This window comes from Bos indicus, chromosome 2 (genome assembly GCF_029378745.1).
Source record: "Bos indicus isolate NIAB-ARS_2022 breed Sahiwal x Tharparkar chromosome 2, NIAB-ARS_B.indTharparkar_mat_pri_1.0, whole genome shotgun sequence".
NCBI lineage: Eukaryota > Metazoa > Chordata > Mammalia > Artiodactyla > Bovidae > Bos > Bos indicus.
Window position 1 is genome coordinate 3573868 of NC_091761.1, and position 15578 is coordinate 3589445.

Below are 15578 nucleotides of genomic sequence, written 5' to 3' on the forward strand. Positions count from 1 at the left end.
TCTCTTGATGAAAGTGAAAGAGGAGAGTGAAAAAGTTGGCTTAAAACTCAACACTCAGAAAACTAAGATCGTGGCATCTGGTCCCATCACTTCATGGCAAATAGATGGGGAAGCAGTGGAAACAGTGACAGACTTTATTTGGGGGGCTCCAAAATCACTGCAGATGGTGACTGCAGCCATGAAATTAAAAGACACTTACTCCTTGGAAGAAAAGTTATGACCAACCTAGACAGCATATTCAAAAGCACAGACATTACTTTGCCAACAAAGGTCCATCTAGTCAAAGTTATTCTTTTTCCAGTAGTCATGTTTGGATGTGAGTTCTACTCTAAAGAAAGCTGAGCACCAAAGAATTGATGCTTTTGAACTGTGGTGTTGGAAATGACTCTTGAGAATCCCTTGGACTGCACAGAAATCCAACCAGTCCATCCTAAGGAAATCAATCCTGAATATTCATTGGAAGGACTGATGTTGAAGCTGAAACCCCAATTCTTTGGCCACCTGATTCAAAGAACTGACTCACTGGAAAAGACCCTGATGCTGGGAAAGATTGAAGGCAGGAAGAGAAGGAGATGACAGAGGATGAAATGGTTGGATGGCATCACTGACTCAATGAACATGAGTTTGAGTCAACTCTGGGAGTTGGCAATGGACAGGGAGGCCTGGCGTGCTGCAGTCCATAGGGTCACAAAGAGTCAGACATAACTAAATGACTGAACTAAACTGATCTGTGTGCATTACAGCAACCTTGGAAAATTCTTAAAGAGATGAGAATACCAGATCACCTTTCCTGTTTCTTGAGAAACATATAGGTGGGTCAAGAAGCAAAGTTAGACCTTGTATGAAGCAACTGACCTTCAAAATTGGAAAAGGAGTAAAATAGAGTTAGATATTGTAGCCCTGATTATTTAACTATATGCAGAATTGTTGTTGCTGCTGTTGTTGTTCAGTTGCCAAGTCGTGTTCAACTCTTTGTGACCCCATGTATTGCAACATGCCAGACTTCCCTGTTCCTCGTCATATCCCACAGTTTGACCAAGTTCATGTCCATTGAATCAAAGTTGCCATCCAATCATTTCATCCTCTGTTGCCCTCTTCTCTTTCTGCCTTCAATCTTTCCCAGCACCAGGGTCTTTCCCAATGAGTCTGTTCTTCGCATCAGGTGGCCAAAGTATTGGAGTTTCAGGTTCAGCATCAGTCCTTCCAAAGAGTATTCAGGGTTGATTTCCTTTAAGATTGATTGGTTTGATCTCCATGCTGTCTAAGGGACTCTCAAGAGTCTTCTTCAGCAACACAGTTTGAAAATATCAGTTCTTTGGCACTCTCTTCTAACTGTCCAGCTCTCATATCCATACATGACTACTGGAAGGACCATAATGTTGACTATATGGACCTTTGTTGGCAAAGTGATGTTTTTTATTTTTAACACAATCTAGATTTGACACAGCTTTCCTGCCAAAAAGCAATTGTCTTCCTATTTCATGACTGCAGTCATAATCCACAGTGATTTTAGAGCCTAAGAAGAGGAAATCTGTCACTGCTTCCACCTTTTCCCCTTCTATTTGCCATGAAGCGATGGGACCGGATGCCTTGATATTAGTTGTTTTTTGTTTTTTTTTTTCAAATTGAGTCTGAAGTGGGCTTTTTCACTCTCCTCCTTTACCTTCATCAAGGGTCTCATTAGTTCCTCTTTGCTTTCTGTCATTAGAGTGATATCATCCACAAGTCTGAGGTTGCTATTTCTCCCTGCAATCCTGATTCCAGCTTGTAACTCATCCAACTTGGCATGATGTGCTCTGCATATAAGTTAAATAAACAGGATGACTATAAACAGACTTGTTGTACTCCTTTCTCAATCCTGAACCAGCCAGTTGTTCTGTACAGGGTTGTAATTGCTGCTTCTTGACCCACATTCAGGTTTCTCAGGAGGCAGGTAAGATGGTCTAGTATTCCCATCACTTTAAGAGTTTTCCAGTTTATTATGATCCTCACAGTCAAACAGACATGATTGAGTGACTAACACACACATAGTCAAAGGTTTTATCATGGTCAGTGAAACAGAAGTAATATTTTTCTACAATTCCCTTGCTTTCTCTAAGATCCAGCAAATGTTGGCACTTTGATCTTTGGTTCCTCTGCCTATTCTAAGCTCAGCTTTAACATCTGAAAATTCTAGGTTCACTTAATGCTGAAGCCTAGCTTTGAGGATTTTGAATATATATAACCTTACTGGCATGGGAGATGAATGCAATTGTCTGTATCTGACTTCCTATTTTGCATTCCAGTTCCCTATGATGAATAGGACATCTTTTTTGGTGCTAGTTCTAGAAGGTTTTATAGGTCTTCATAGAGAAGGGCAGTAGTACTGCCCTTTTTGGAAATTGGAATGATGACTGACCTTTTCTAGTCCTGTGGCCACTGCTGGGTTTTCCAAATTTGCTGACATATTGAGTGCAGCAGTTTAATAGCCTCATCTTTTAGGACTTTTAAATAGCTTTGCTGGAATTCCACTAGCTTTATTGGCAGAAGTGCTTCCTAAGGCCCATTGACCTCACATTCCAGAATGCCTGGCCCTGAGTGAGAGACTACACCATTGTGGTTGTCTGTGTCATTAAGATCTAGTTTTTATATAGTTCTTCTCTGTATTCTTTCCATCTCTTCCTGATCTCTTCTGCTTCTATTAAATCTTTACTGTTTCTGTCCTTTACTTGCCCATCTTTGGATGAAATGTTCCTTTGATATTTCCACTTTTCTTGAGGAGGATTATAGTTTTACCCTTTCTGTAGTTTTCCTCTGTTTCTTTGCATTGTTCATTGAAGAATGCCTTCTTTTCTCCCCTTGCTATTCTCTGGAACTCTGATTAGTTGGGTTTACCTTTTGCTTTCTCCCTTGCTTTTCACTTCTCCTCCTTCCTCAGCTATTTGTAAAGCCTCCCCAAACAATCACTTTGCCTTCTTGCATTCCTTTTTTTCTTGGGATGGTTTTGTTTGCTGGTTCCTGTACAATATTACACACCTCTGTCCATAGTTTTTCAGGCACACTTTACTAGATCTAATCCCACGAATCCATTGGTCACCTCCACTGTATATTCATAGGGGATTTGATTAAAGTCATATCTAACTGGCCTATTGGTTTTCCCCACTTTCTTTATTTTAAGCCTGAATTTTGCTTTGAGGAGCTGATGATCTGGGCCACAGTCAGCTCCAGGTCTTGTTTTCACTGACTGTATACAGCTTCTCCATTTTCAGCTACAAAGAATGTAATCAATCTGATTTCACTATTGACAATTTGGTGATGTCCATGTGTAAAGTTATCTCTTGTGTTGTTGTAAAAGAGTGTTTTCTATGACCTGTTTGTTCTCTTGGAAGAATTCTGTTAGCCTTCACCTTGTTTCATTTTGCACTACAAGGCCAAACTTGCCTGTTACTCCACGTATCTCTTGACTTCCTACTTTTGCATTCCAATCCCCTATGATGAATAGGACATCTTTTTTGGTGTTAGTTCTAGAATTTTTTATAGGTCTTCATAGAGCTAATGAACTTCAGCTTCTTTAGCATCAGTGGTTGGAGTGTAGACTTAGATTACTGTGATACTGAATAGTTTTCCTTGGAAATGAACCAAGATCATTCTGTTGTTTTTGAGGTTGCATTTCATACTCTTTTGTTGATTATGATGGTTATTCCATTTCTTGTATGGGATTCTTGCCCACAGTATTAGATATAATGGTCATGTGAATTGAATTCACCCATTCCCATCCATTTTAGTTCGTTGATTCCTAAGATGATGATGTTTTTCCTTACCATTTCCTGCCTGACCACATCCAATTTACCTTGATTCATGGATCTAACATTTCATATTCTTATGCAATACACTTCTTTACAGCATTGGATTTTACTTTCAGCACCAGACACAACCACAAATGAGTGTCATTTCCACTTTGGCCAGCTGCTTCATTCTTTCTGGAATATTAGTAGGTGTCCTCCTCTCTTCCCCAGTAGCACACTGGCCACCTTCTGACCTGGAGGGCTCATCTTTTGGTGTAATACCTTTTTTCCTTTTTATACAGTTCATGGGGATCTCACAGCTAGTTTACTGTAATGGTTTACCATTCCCTCCTCCAGTGGATCACATTTTGTCAGAACTCTGTACTGTGACCCATCCATCTTGGGTGGCCCTACACAGCATGGCTCATAGCTTCATTGAGTTATGCAAGCCCCTTTGCCACTAGGCAGTAATCCATGAGGGGGATCATCATGCAAAATGCTGGGATGAGTGAATCACAAGCTAGAATCAAGATTGCTGGGATAATTATCAACAACCTCTGATATGTAGATAATACTTCTTTAATGGCAGAAAGTGAAGAGGAACTAAAGGGCCTCTTGATGAGGGTGAAAGAGGAGAGTGAAAATGCTGGCTTAAAACTCAACATTCAAGAAACTAAGATCAAGGCATCTGTTCTCATTACTTCATGGCAAGCAGAAGGGGAAAGAGTGGAAGGAGTGACAGACTTTATTTTCTTGGGCTCCAAAATCACTGTGGATGGTGACTGCAGCCTTGATATTAAAAGACACTAGCTCCTTGGAAGGAAAACTAAGACAAGCCTAGACACCATATTAAAAAGTAGAGACATCACTTTGCTGACAAAGTTATATATTCAAATTGTGGTGTTGGAGAACACTCTTGAGAGTCACTTGAACTGCTAGAAGATGTAGTCAGTTAATCCTAAAGGAACTCAACCTCGAATATTTATTGGAAGGGTTGATGCTGAAGCTGAAGCTCCAATTTTTTGCCCACCTTATGTGAAGAGCTGACTCTTCAGAAAAGACTCTGATGCTGGGAAAGATTAGGGCAAAAAGAGAAGGGGGTGGCAAAGGATGAGATGGTTAGATAGCATCACCAACTCAATGGACATGAGTTTGAGCAAACCAGGAGACAGTGAAGGACAGGAAACCCTGCTGTGCAGAAATCCATGTGGGTCACAAAGAGTCAGACACAACTTAGTGACTGAACGATAAGAAAGCTATCTCTCCTCTGGCCCAGTCCTATAGCTGCTGCTGCTTCACAATCTGTGCTGAATAAGCCTTGAGCCCAGCCTCCTCCTTTCAGGTGTCTCTCATGTTGTATGTATATTGCATTTTCATATGATCAAAAGTGACCTTAACACCTTTCCTCCTTGTGTGGAATTTAATTTCTTAACTGCAGTTTTATACAGTGCAAAATGAAGATGTTGTGTCTCTGATCTTGCAAGAAAAAACCAGTTCCTCACCTGTGTGGGGAGTGTGGGATTGATTGATATGTTAATGTAGGAGGATGCAGTCCTGAAAGGATGTCAGGTACTTCTAAATATACACTGTGTGCGGCCCAGTTCTGCCTGCTGCAGGCTTTGATGTCGAATAAAATGGGATAAGGGTAGGAGAGTGATGCCATATCACAGATCTTCTTCCTTCTAACAGAAGAGCAAAGGTCAGCAAAATCCTAGTCAGCCGCTTCCAAGCAAAGCAAAGGGTACCTCTTTTGATAGCTTGAAATAGGAAAGTCACATTAAAATTTAGAGTTAAAATGCTCAGCAAGGCACTCTGCCTCACAACCAAAGGCCCCACTGGACAAAGAAGTTAAAGACAATTTCAGTAGTTCTCCTCATAGCCCCTACATATGATTATGGTGTAAGTAGGTGACTGTGGAAAACACAAAGATCAACCATAGCAAAGAGAAGGTGGCCGGCCTGGTGCTTTTTGGTTCTCAGAGGGAGAGGGAAGCACCCCAGGATTCCCTGTCACTGAGCGCTCCCAAATGAATAGCTTAAAAATATTTTGCCATGGAAATGGGATTAATAGTGCATAAAACACAATTCAGCCCTAGAACCAAGACCCTTTGAAATGAGACTCAGCTCTGATAATTAATATCAGCAAAGGAAAAAGAGCTGTCAAGGAAAATTTGCCCAATTATATTAGAGCAAATGGAATTAGGGGCAAGCAGAGAGAAATGACACAGTAACTAACAGATGAACATGTTTCAGGGGAAATTAAGGAAAGAGAAGATAGCTCATAGCAAAAGACTAATGAAGAAAGTAAGTTGAGCAAATATAAAACCTGAAGACAAAAAAATGTTCCAATAACCCTGTGTACAAGACAGCAAAAGAGACACTGATGTATAGAACAGTCTTATGGACTCTATGGGAGAGGGACTGGGTGGGAAGATTTGGGAGAATGGCATTGAAACATGTAAAATATCATGTATGAAACGAGATGCCAGTCCAGGTTCGATGCACGATACTGGATGCTTGGAGCTAGTGCACTGGGACGACCCAGAGGGATGGTATGGGGAGGGAGGAGGGAGGAGGGTTCAGGACGGAGAACACATGTATACCTGTGGTGGATTCATTTTGATATTTGGCAAAACTAATACAATTATGTAAAGTTTAAAAATAAAATAAAATTTAAAAAATAATAAAATAAAATAAAGGAAAAAAAAAATGTTCCCATGAGTCCTTCACACCAGGGAAAGACAATACAGAAATGTGAATGAGTAAAAGATGAGACTAAAATGCAGAGAATAGGCCTAAAAGAGAAGTTTTTAAAATTTAATATCAAAGAACATCATTAACAGAACTAGTAAATTAACAGAAGTGGAAAGGGAAAAGGTAATTCATTGCTGACATAGAGAAAGACAGATTTGAGATGACAGCTATGAACACCCAAGAAAAGACCTAGAGATTAAAACAATCACAAAAAAAGCAATAGAAATGAAGGACAGGCCAGGGAGACTAACTGGGGTCCCTGAAGTGTAAATCTCCCAAAAGGGGAAGAAAATTTTCATGAGCTTAAGAACAAGGACTGAAACCAATCTAGAAGGTAAAATCTACACCCCAGGAAACATTAATACATAATGAGTGCCATTGAAATAGTTTCTGCTTAAGTTAATAAACACTAAGGATAAAGGCTTGTTTCAGGCATTTAGACACAGAGTGCAACAAAGAGAGCTGGCCAAGAACAGGCCAGACCATGCAGACAAATCTAAGGCTGCCCCCTTAGCAGCATTCAGAATTTTAAAGACAAAGACATGGAAAGAAAATTCTGAGAGCAATAACACATTAACCAAGAATGTTATACCCAGCCAAACTGGCTTCCAAGAATCATAGTCACAGGTAAAAATACCAAAAACAGGCTCTTTTCATGAGACATGACAAGAAAAGTCAGCCCACTAACATGAACAGAGGAAGGACAGGTAGACCTGGGCAACATTTAAAATCAGTGGGCCAATGGTTAAAACTGTACATTTTATATTATGTATATTTTACCACATAACTTTAAAATATCAGGGAAAAAGAAAAAACAAAAACAATGGAGTACATGGAATGAAAAGTTAGGCTAAAAAGTTCTGAAGGAAATAAAACATTGTTTATCCACCCAAGTTTTTCTTTGATTACAAAGGCCACAGATAATTTTGGACTAGCAAGAATTTCAGAATCCAACATCTATGAGACCTTGGGACTCCTCAATGATAAAATGCAGCCCAGCAAGCAAGTAAACCAAATAGAAACTCAGCCAGAAGAAGGAAAGCTATTAGAAGTAGGACCCCAAAGTATCAAATCCACTCAAATGTAGGTAGAAAAGGGCTAAACAACAATGGGAATGATTGTTATAGGATAGACTGAAACTCCTATTAACCTTGCAGATATCACCAACAAAAATCATGAGAAAATCATGTGAAAATAGACAAATGTTTATTTCTTCATCTTTTATAATAGACCATAATTAAAATTTTCTGGAATTGAAACAGGGAGTCAAAAACATAAAAAAGGCAACCTTTCAATGCTTTTCACATTCTTGTTCTTGATCTTAGAGGGCTCTTTTACAAAATAATATCTTTTTTGCCAAGGCAACGTTTATTTGAAGATCTGATGTTCCTTTCATTTAAATATCACCCCATTTTCTTCTCTTAAAGTAAAATTTAATAAAATACTTTTATATTAAACATAGTTCAGGTTCAGGTCAGTCGCTCAGTCGTGTCCGACTCTTTGCGACCCCATGAATCACAGCATGCCAGGCCTCCCTGTCCATCACCAACTCCATAGTAGGTGTCACTAATTCCATTTTTATTGACAGGTCTTTTTTTTGTTGTTTGCTTATCTGTACCTGCCCCTTTTATAGTTGATATGGGTACAGAGATGTCTAAGGTGAGGGCCACGTGAGGCTGATATGTCTGCTGCAGAGCAGCTGGATCTGAGGTCATTTTAAAACTTTCTCTTCCTGTATTTTTTACTATTCTTTATAATGAACAGCCTTCATTTCTACCACATCAAAACGACTTGAGATCTAAATGAATAAATTAGAGGAAATCAAAAGTTTGAAAATTAGGATTGTTTGCAAATTTTACTTGGAAAAACTTTAAAACCATCCTAGCAGATAAAGGAAACATTTATTTCTGCTGTGTCTGGAGTAGGTGGGTGAGAAATGGCTACGTGGCTCAGCTCCACATGCAGGGTCCAAGACTACCTACCAGACGGTTTTGGATGGCCTGGTTGGGGTGACCATACACACTCTGCTCCATAAGTCCCTTGTCCTTCAGGTGCCCCATCCCAGGCATGTTGTCAGGGCAGAGGCAGTAGTACCAGGATAGGAAAGCCAATCACACAAGTGCTTTTTCATGCTTTTACTTGCAACAAACCTGGTAACAGCCAAAGAAGTCAACCAGTTAAATTCGGAGTCAGATGGTAGATAAATAGACTCTGTTTACATTGGGGAAAACTGCAAAGGTCATAAGGTACAATTCATGTATACAGGGAGGAGTGAGGAGTTGGTTTCATTATAATATGGTTCAGGTAAGCTGTTTCTGCCTATTTTTGAACTGAAATTAACAAGCCAGTCAGTTTTATCCCAACATCTCTGTCCCAGTAAGATTGAAAGGGAATCCTAATGGCTCCCTAATCCATTTACTTAAGAATGAAAAAAAAAAAAAAAACAGACATTTTTGTTTCAGAATGTTCAGCTAGAAGCTACCAGGTTTTTGTTTTTTTTTTACTTCAGGAAAATAGATTAGAGATCCATCGAAGCTTGGGCAAGGAAGAGCAAGCAAAAGATTCCAGGAAGAAGATCTTGGCTTCAAATAACAAAATCCAGGGCAAACCCTATTATGGGTAAGGAGATAACGTCCTCTGATGGCTGGTTGTGAAGGCAGCAATGCATCTGAGAACTTGGGGAAGGCAAGGACAGGTTTCCAGCTGAGACTGCAATTTTCAGAGAACAACACAGAACTTTCTGTTCCTGAACAAATTGATGGCTGCTTTGGAACTGTGAATGAGCAAACTGATGAGGGGAGATACAAGAGTGAGTTTTACTAACCTGTGAGATATTAGACAATGGTTAACTTCTTCAGGATGCACATATTGGGGACAGATTCTCTGAAGAGGTCTGACATTTCCTAGAGTTACACTTAAACTAGGTCCTGCAAAATGGAGAGGATTTCACATATGGGAGAATATTTCAGCATATTCCCACCAAGTACATACACTCATAGCTTTAGATTGAGTTTTATTCCTGACTTTGCTGTTTATCTGTCACAGGATCTTGGACTAGTCACATAACTTTTCTAAACTTCAGTTTCATCATCTGTAAAATGAGCATAACACAATAACCAAGTCTCAGGGTTATTCCAAAATTCAAAGGAGATGCTGTTTCTAAACTGGCATATGATTAGCCCTCAACTGATGGCAGATACCATGATTACTAATAAGTAGATGTCAGGGCTGAGATGAAGGACATGGCAAAGATGGGAAGGGCAATGCATGCTGATGCATCTGCATTTGAGATGCATTATTTGGAACTGTACTTAATTTTTTCAGTGCCTTTATGGGCTGGTTCTCAGCAAAGTAAAAGGAATCTGTCCCTGCCTTCTTCAACCTCTCCTATATTCTGAAGCATTTAAAGGACAATTAAACTGTGACAACTCACTGATGAATAACTGCGCTCTCTGCTAATCTTGTCACATTGGGCCCTGACTGGAGACACAATTAATACAACATGGTTGAACAGCTTACACATTAATTATGTGCCCCAGTAAAGGTGACAGGGCTGGGAGACCTGCAGCATCTTAATTCCCCACCCTCGGGGACTTTCCCAGTGAAAGTGAAATTCCAGTGTTGGCACAAATCAACTTTGTCACACCAGAGCTCAGAGCTACATCAAGGGGGACTTCCTCCTCTGTACCTCAAACCTTCTGTGTACAGACCCAGGTCCTGTAGCAGCTGGGTAGAAGTGATTTACAGTGAGCCCTCCAAGGTGATGTGTTAGCGCTCAAGGTCAGTGAATTGAAGAGTGTGGCTTAATAATGTGCAGCACTTTGAGCTTCACCCAAAACCTCAAAAAGAATTTGCAAAAATAAGGGGCTCTGTGATCGGTGCTTCACCGAGGCTCACTCAGTCAAGCCTCAGAGCAGCCTGGGGGCTTCAAACAGCACACCAATCAGGAACCTGCTCCCTTCCCCCAGCCTCTGGGCTCCTCACTGTCAGCCAGGCCGGATGCAACTTCAGACCCTTTTCTATGCAAACACATACCTATTTGTATAAGCATTTATCATTTTCAATATCATTTAAAATTTTTAAGTAATAGAACTATTTACACATAGTTTTCATTTTCTCAATATTTATTTTCTTGTCGGTCCACATCATTCTAATTAATGACTGCACCATACTCCAGAATAGATGTTGGTTGACTGAAAGAAAAACACACAACATGGGAGTTGTAACTGAAGTTGTATTCAGATTCTCGGAGAAGGCAATGGCACCCCACTCCAGTACTCTTGCCTGGAAAATTCCATGGGCAGTGGAGCCTGGTAGGCTGCAGTCCGTGGGGTTGCTAAGAGTCGGACACGACGAGCGACTTCACTTTCACTTTCCACTTTCATGCATTGGAGAAGGAAATGGAAACCCACTCCAGTGATCTTGCCTGGAGAATCCCAGGGACAGGGGAGCCTGGTGGGCTGCCGTCTATGGGGTCGCACAGAGTCGGATATGACTGAAGTGGCTTAGCAGTTACTGAGGACGGTGACCTAAGAGAGTGCCTCTAAGATATCTCTGAGAAACTGCTTCAGAGAGGTCCTGGGGAGACTACTTTACACAGATTTTTGTTGTGGAATACATACAGTCAGTGAACATCTTGGTAAAAGATTACTGATGGTCACAGAGAACAGACATCTCAAATTAGTGTTTACAGTAATTTTCTGTGTATGGGAAGATGCAAGAAAAGAAGTTCATTAAAATTCTTCCTGAAATGTATTCAACTATCTAAGGACCTGTTTGTGCAGAGAGCATGTGTGTGCACAGAGCCAGTCCAGACAACACATTTTACTCTTTCTCAGGGTTTCTTTTCCACAAACCTTCTACAACTTACTTTTTTAACTTCAGGTTTTGTCCTATGCTTTCCCTTTTTCTTTCTCTCTTAACCTCTCTTTAGGACAAAATTATTTTCCCTTAACAGATTGCATTTCTATTCCTTATACTCTAAAATTTTCCTTGCCTACAAAGACACTTTCCTTATTAATTTTAGTAGTTTTATTTACATAATCCGAATTCTCAACCCTTAAAAACACCAGACTCTAGTGAAAACCAAGGAGAAAGAAATCATAAACCTTCACACCAGCATTTCCTGATTGGCAGACTTACATGCATACTCCATAAGCTCTTTGTTGTTATTCAGTCACTAAGTTGTGTCCGACTTCTTGGGATCCCATGGCCTGCAGCATGTCAGACTCCTCTGTCCTCCACTATCTCCTGGAGTTTGCTCAAATTCATGTCCATTGGTTTGGTGACGCTATCCAATCATCTCATCCTCTGCCACCCCTTCTCCTTTTGCCTTAAATCTTTCCAGGCATCAGAGTCTTTCCAACGAGTCAGATCTTTGCATCAAGTGGACAAAGTATTGCAGCTTCAGTATCAATCCTTCCAGTAAATATTCAGGGATGATTTCCCTTAGGATTGACTGGTTTGATCTCCTTGCAGTCCAAGGGACTCTCAAGAGTCTTCACCAGTACCACAACTCAAAGCATCAAATCTTTGGTTCTCAGCCTTCTTTATGGTCCAACCCTCACATCAGTACAGGATTACTGGGAAAACCATAGCTTTGACTAAACAAACCGTTGTTGGAAAAGTGCTGTCTCTGCTTTTTTATTTATATTTTGATAGTTTTTTTTTTTTTTTTTACTGAAGCATTGTTGATGTACAATATTTCAGGTTTATAGCAAAGTAATTCAGTCATACACACACACACACATATATATATATTCTTTCTCAGATTATTTTCCATTATAGGTTATTACAGGATATTAAAGATAGTTCCTCATGCTATACAATAGGTCACTGTTCTTTATTTAATTTATTTATTTTTAATTAGAGGATGATTGCTTCACAATATTGTGTTGGTTTCTGACATACATCAGCATGAATCAGGCATAGGTATACATACTTCCTCTCCCTCTTGAACCTCCCTTCCACCCAACCCACCCTTCTGTTGTCACAGAGCACCAGGTTTAAGCTCCCTGCATCACATAGAAAATTTTTGCTGCTAAGTCACTTCAGTAGTGTCTGACTCTGTGCGACCCCATAGACAGCAGCCCACCAGGCTCCCCTATCCCTGGGATTGTCTAGGTAAGAACACTGGAGTGGGTTTCCATTTCCTTCTCCAATGCATGAAAGTGGAAAGTGAAAGTGAAAGTGAAGTCGCTCAGTCGTGTCCGACTCTTCGCAACCCCATGGACTGCAGCCCACCAGGCTCCTCCATCCATGGGATTTTCCAGGCAAGAGTACTGGAGTGGGGTGCCATTGCCTTCTCTGAGAAAATTCTTACTGGCTATCTATTTTACATGTAGGAATGTGTATGTGTGTATTCTACTCTCTCAATTCGTCCCACTCTCTCCTTTCCCCCACTGTGTCCACAAGTCTGTTCTTTATATCTCCATCTCCACTGCTGCCCTGCAAATAGGTTCATCAGTACCATCTTTCTAGATTCCATATATATGTATTAATATATGACACTTGTTTTTCCCTTTCTGACTCACTTCACTTTGTATAATAGATTTTATGTTCATCCATCTCATTAGCACTGACATGAATGCATTCTTTTTATGGTTGAATAATATTTCATTGTACATATGTACCACAGTTTCTTTATTCATTTATCTGTCAGTGGGCATCTAGGTTGCTTCCACATCCTAGCTATTGTAAATAGTGCTGCAATGAGCATTGGGGTACATATATCTTTTTCAGTTATGGTTCCCTCAGGGTATATGGCTTCCCTCTGGCTCACAGGTTAAAGTATCTGCCTGCGTCTGCCTGCAATGCAGGAGACCTGGGTTCAATTCCTGGGTCAGGAAGATCCCCTGGAGAAGGAAATGGCAACCCACTCCAGTATCTTGCCTGGAGAATCCCGTGCACAGAGGATTCTGGTGGGCTGCAGTCCACGGGGTTGCAAAGAGTTGGAGACCACTGAGTGACTTCACTTTCACTTTCACTTTGAGGGTATATGCACAGTAGTGGGAGTGTTGGGTTGTGTGGTAGTTTTATTTCTAATTTTTAAAGGAATCTCCATACTGTTCTCCATAGTAGCTGTATCAATTTACATTCCCACCAACAAGGGAGGTGGGTTCCCTTTTCTCCATACATTCTCCAACTTTTATTGTCTGCAGATTTTTTGATGATGTCTCTGCTTTTGAATATGCTGTCTAGGTTTGTCATAGCTTTTCTTTCAAGGAGCAAGCATTTTTTATTTTCAGGCTGCAGTAACCCTCCACAGTGATTTTTGGAGCCCAGGAAAATAAAATCTCTCACTGCTTCCACCTTTTCCCTTTCTATTCACCATGAAGTGATGAGACAAGATGCCCTGAGCTTAGCCTTTTAATGCTGAGTTTCAAGCCAGTTTTTTCACTCTCCTCTTTCACCCTCATCAAGAGGCTCTTTAGATCTTCTTCACTTTCTGCCATTAGAGTGGTATAATCTGTATATCTGAGATTTTTTTATATTTCTCCCAGCAATCTTGATTCCAGCTTGTGATTCATCCAGCCTGGTATTTTGTATGATGCACTCTGCATCTAAGTTAAATAATCAGGGTAACAATATACAGTCTTGCCGTACTCCTTTCCCAATTCTGAATTGGTCAGTTATTCCATGTCCAGTTCTAATAGATGCTTCCTGACCCACACATAGGTTTCTCAGGAGACAAGTAAGGTGATCTAGCACTCCCATTTGTTTAAGAATTTTCTACAATTTGTTGTGATCCACATAGTCAAAGGCTTTAGCATAGTCAGTGAAGCAGAAGTAAATGTTTTCTGTAACTTCCTTGATTTCTCCATGATTCAATAAATGTTGGATATGATCTCTGGTTCCTCCACCTCTTCAAAACCCAGTTTGTACCTCTGAAAGTTTTTGGTTCACTAAAAATGTTTGTGTTTACTGGACACATGTCTTGTATCACTTTGAGGAAAGAAATTGTGCTATGATAAAATGTATGCCCATAACCTCAACAAGACACATTTTATCACAACATGATTTCTTCCCTCAAAGTGGTGCAAGACGTGTGTCCAATAAACACAAACATCTTTAATTTTTCTCTAATAGGAAGACAAAAGTAGGTAAACTAAGATTTTTTTTAAGCAAGTAATATTTCTTACTTGGAAATAATATGGATATTCAATCAATTTTCCATCATTTAACTTAGCAAAACTCCAAAGTTTTATATTATAGTACCAAAGAGATTTGAAGAAATGATTTTTAAGTAGATATGCCATAGAACATTTTTAAAGAGTTCACCTAAAAACTCTTGCCTCATTTGCATTTTACTTCACTTACAAAATTATCAAATTATATCAAGTTATTTTTCTTCCTGATAAATTTTGTAACAGACAACAGGATCTTATTTGACTTTCAGTACACTTAGGTACAATGAAAGTTCTACATTTAATGTCATTAACTCTAAAGACAGTTTGGTTTATTTAATTAAACCAAAATACTTAAACTTATCTTTATTCATTAAAGATTTATCCCATGTAATATAATCTTAAAAAATATTTGAGCTAGTTTCTATTATACTCTTGAATTTATATAAGTGCTTAATTTTCTTTAATACAATTAGAGATATTTTACAAGTTAATTTTGATAATACCATCTGAAGGTAGAAATATATCTTATCTATAATGTAGATACAAATAGACATGATCAGAGATCTCAAACCTTCATTCTGAGGCTTAGTCATTCAAGTATTACAATACAGAACTCACTAGTCTACAATAGAAGCTGGAATAAATTGTCTACTCACTTGAGTTTTTAAAAAATCCTATTTTAACTTTCTTTCTTCCTCAGTCTCAGAAAATTGAAGATGTCTAGATAAGAGTTTCCTGAGAGTCCCTAGTAGGAAATTTATATCTCAAAAGCACAGGGCAATCATTGTAAGCTCTCCTAGAAAGACTTTAGTTTTCTTAGGGTCAGAAATTTGAAAAGGTGTTTTATCAAAATGGTGTTCTCTAACTGTTTATATAAAAATCAGTTTTAGAATGTCAGAAGAGCCCCATCTTGGCCATTTTCAGGGTGAGGT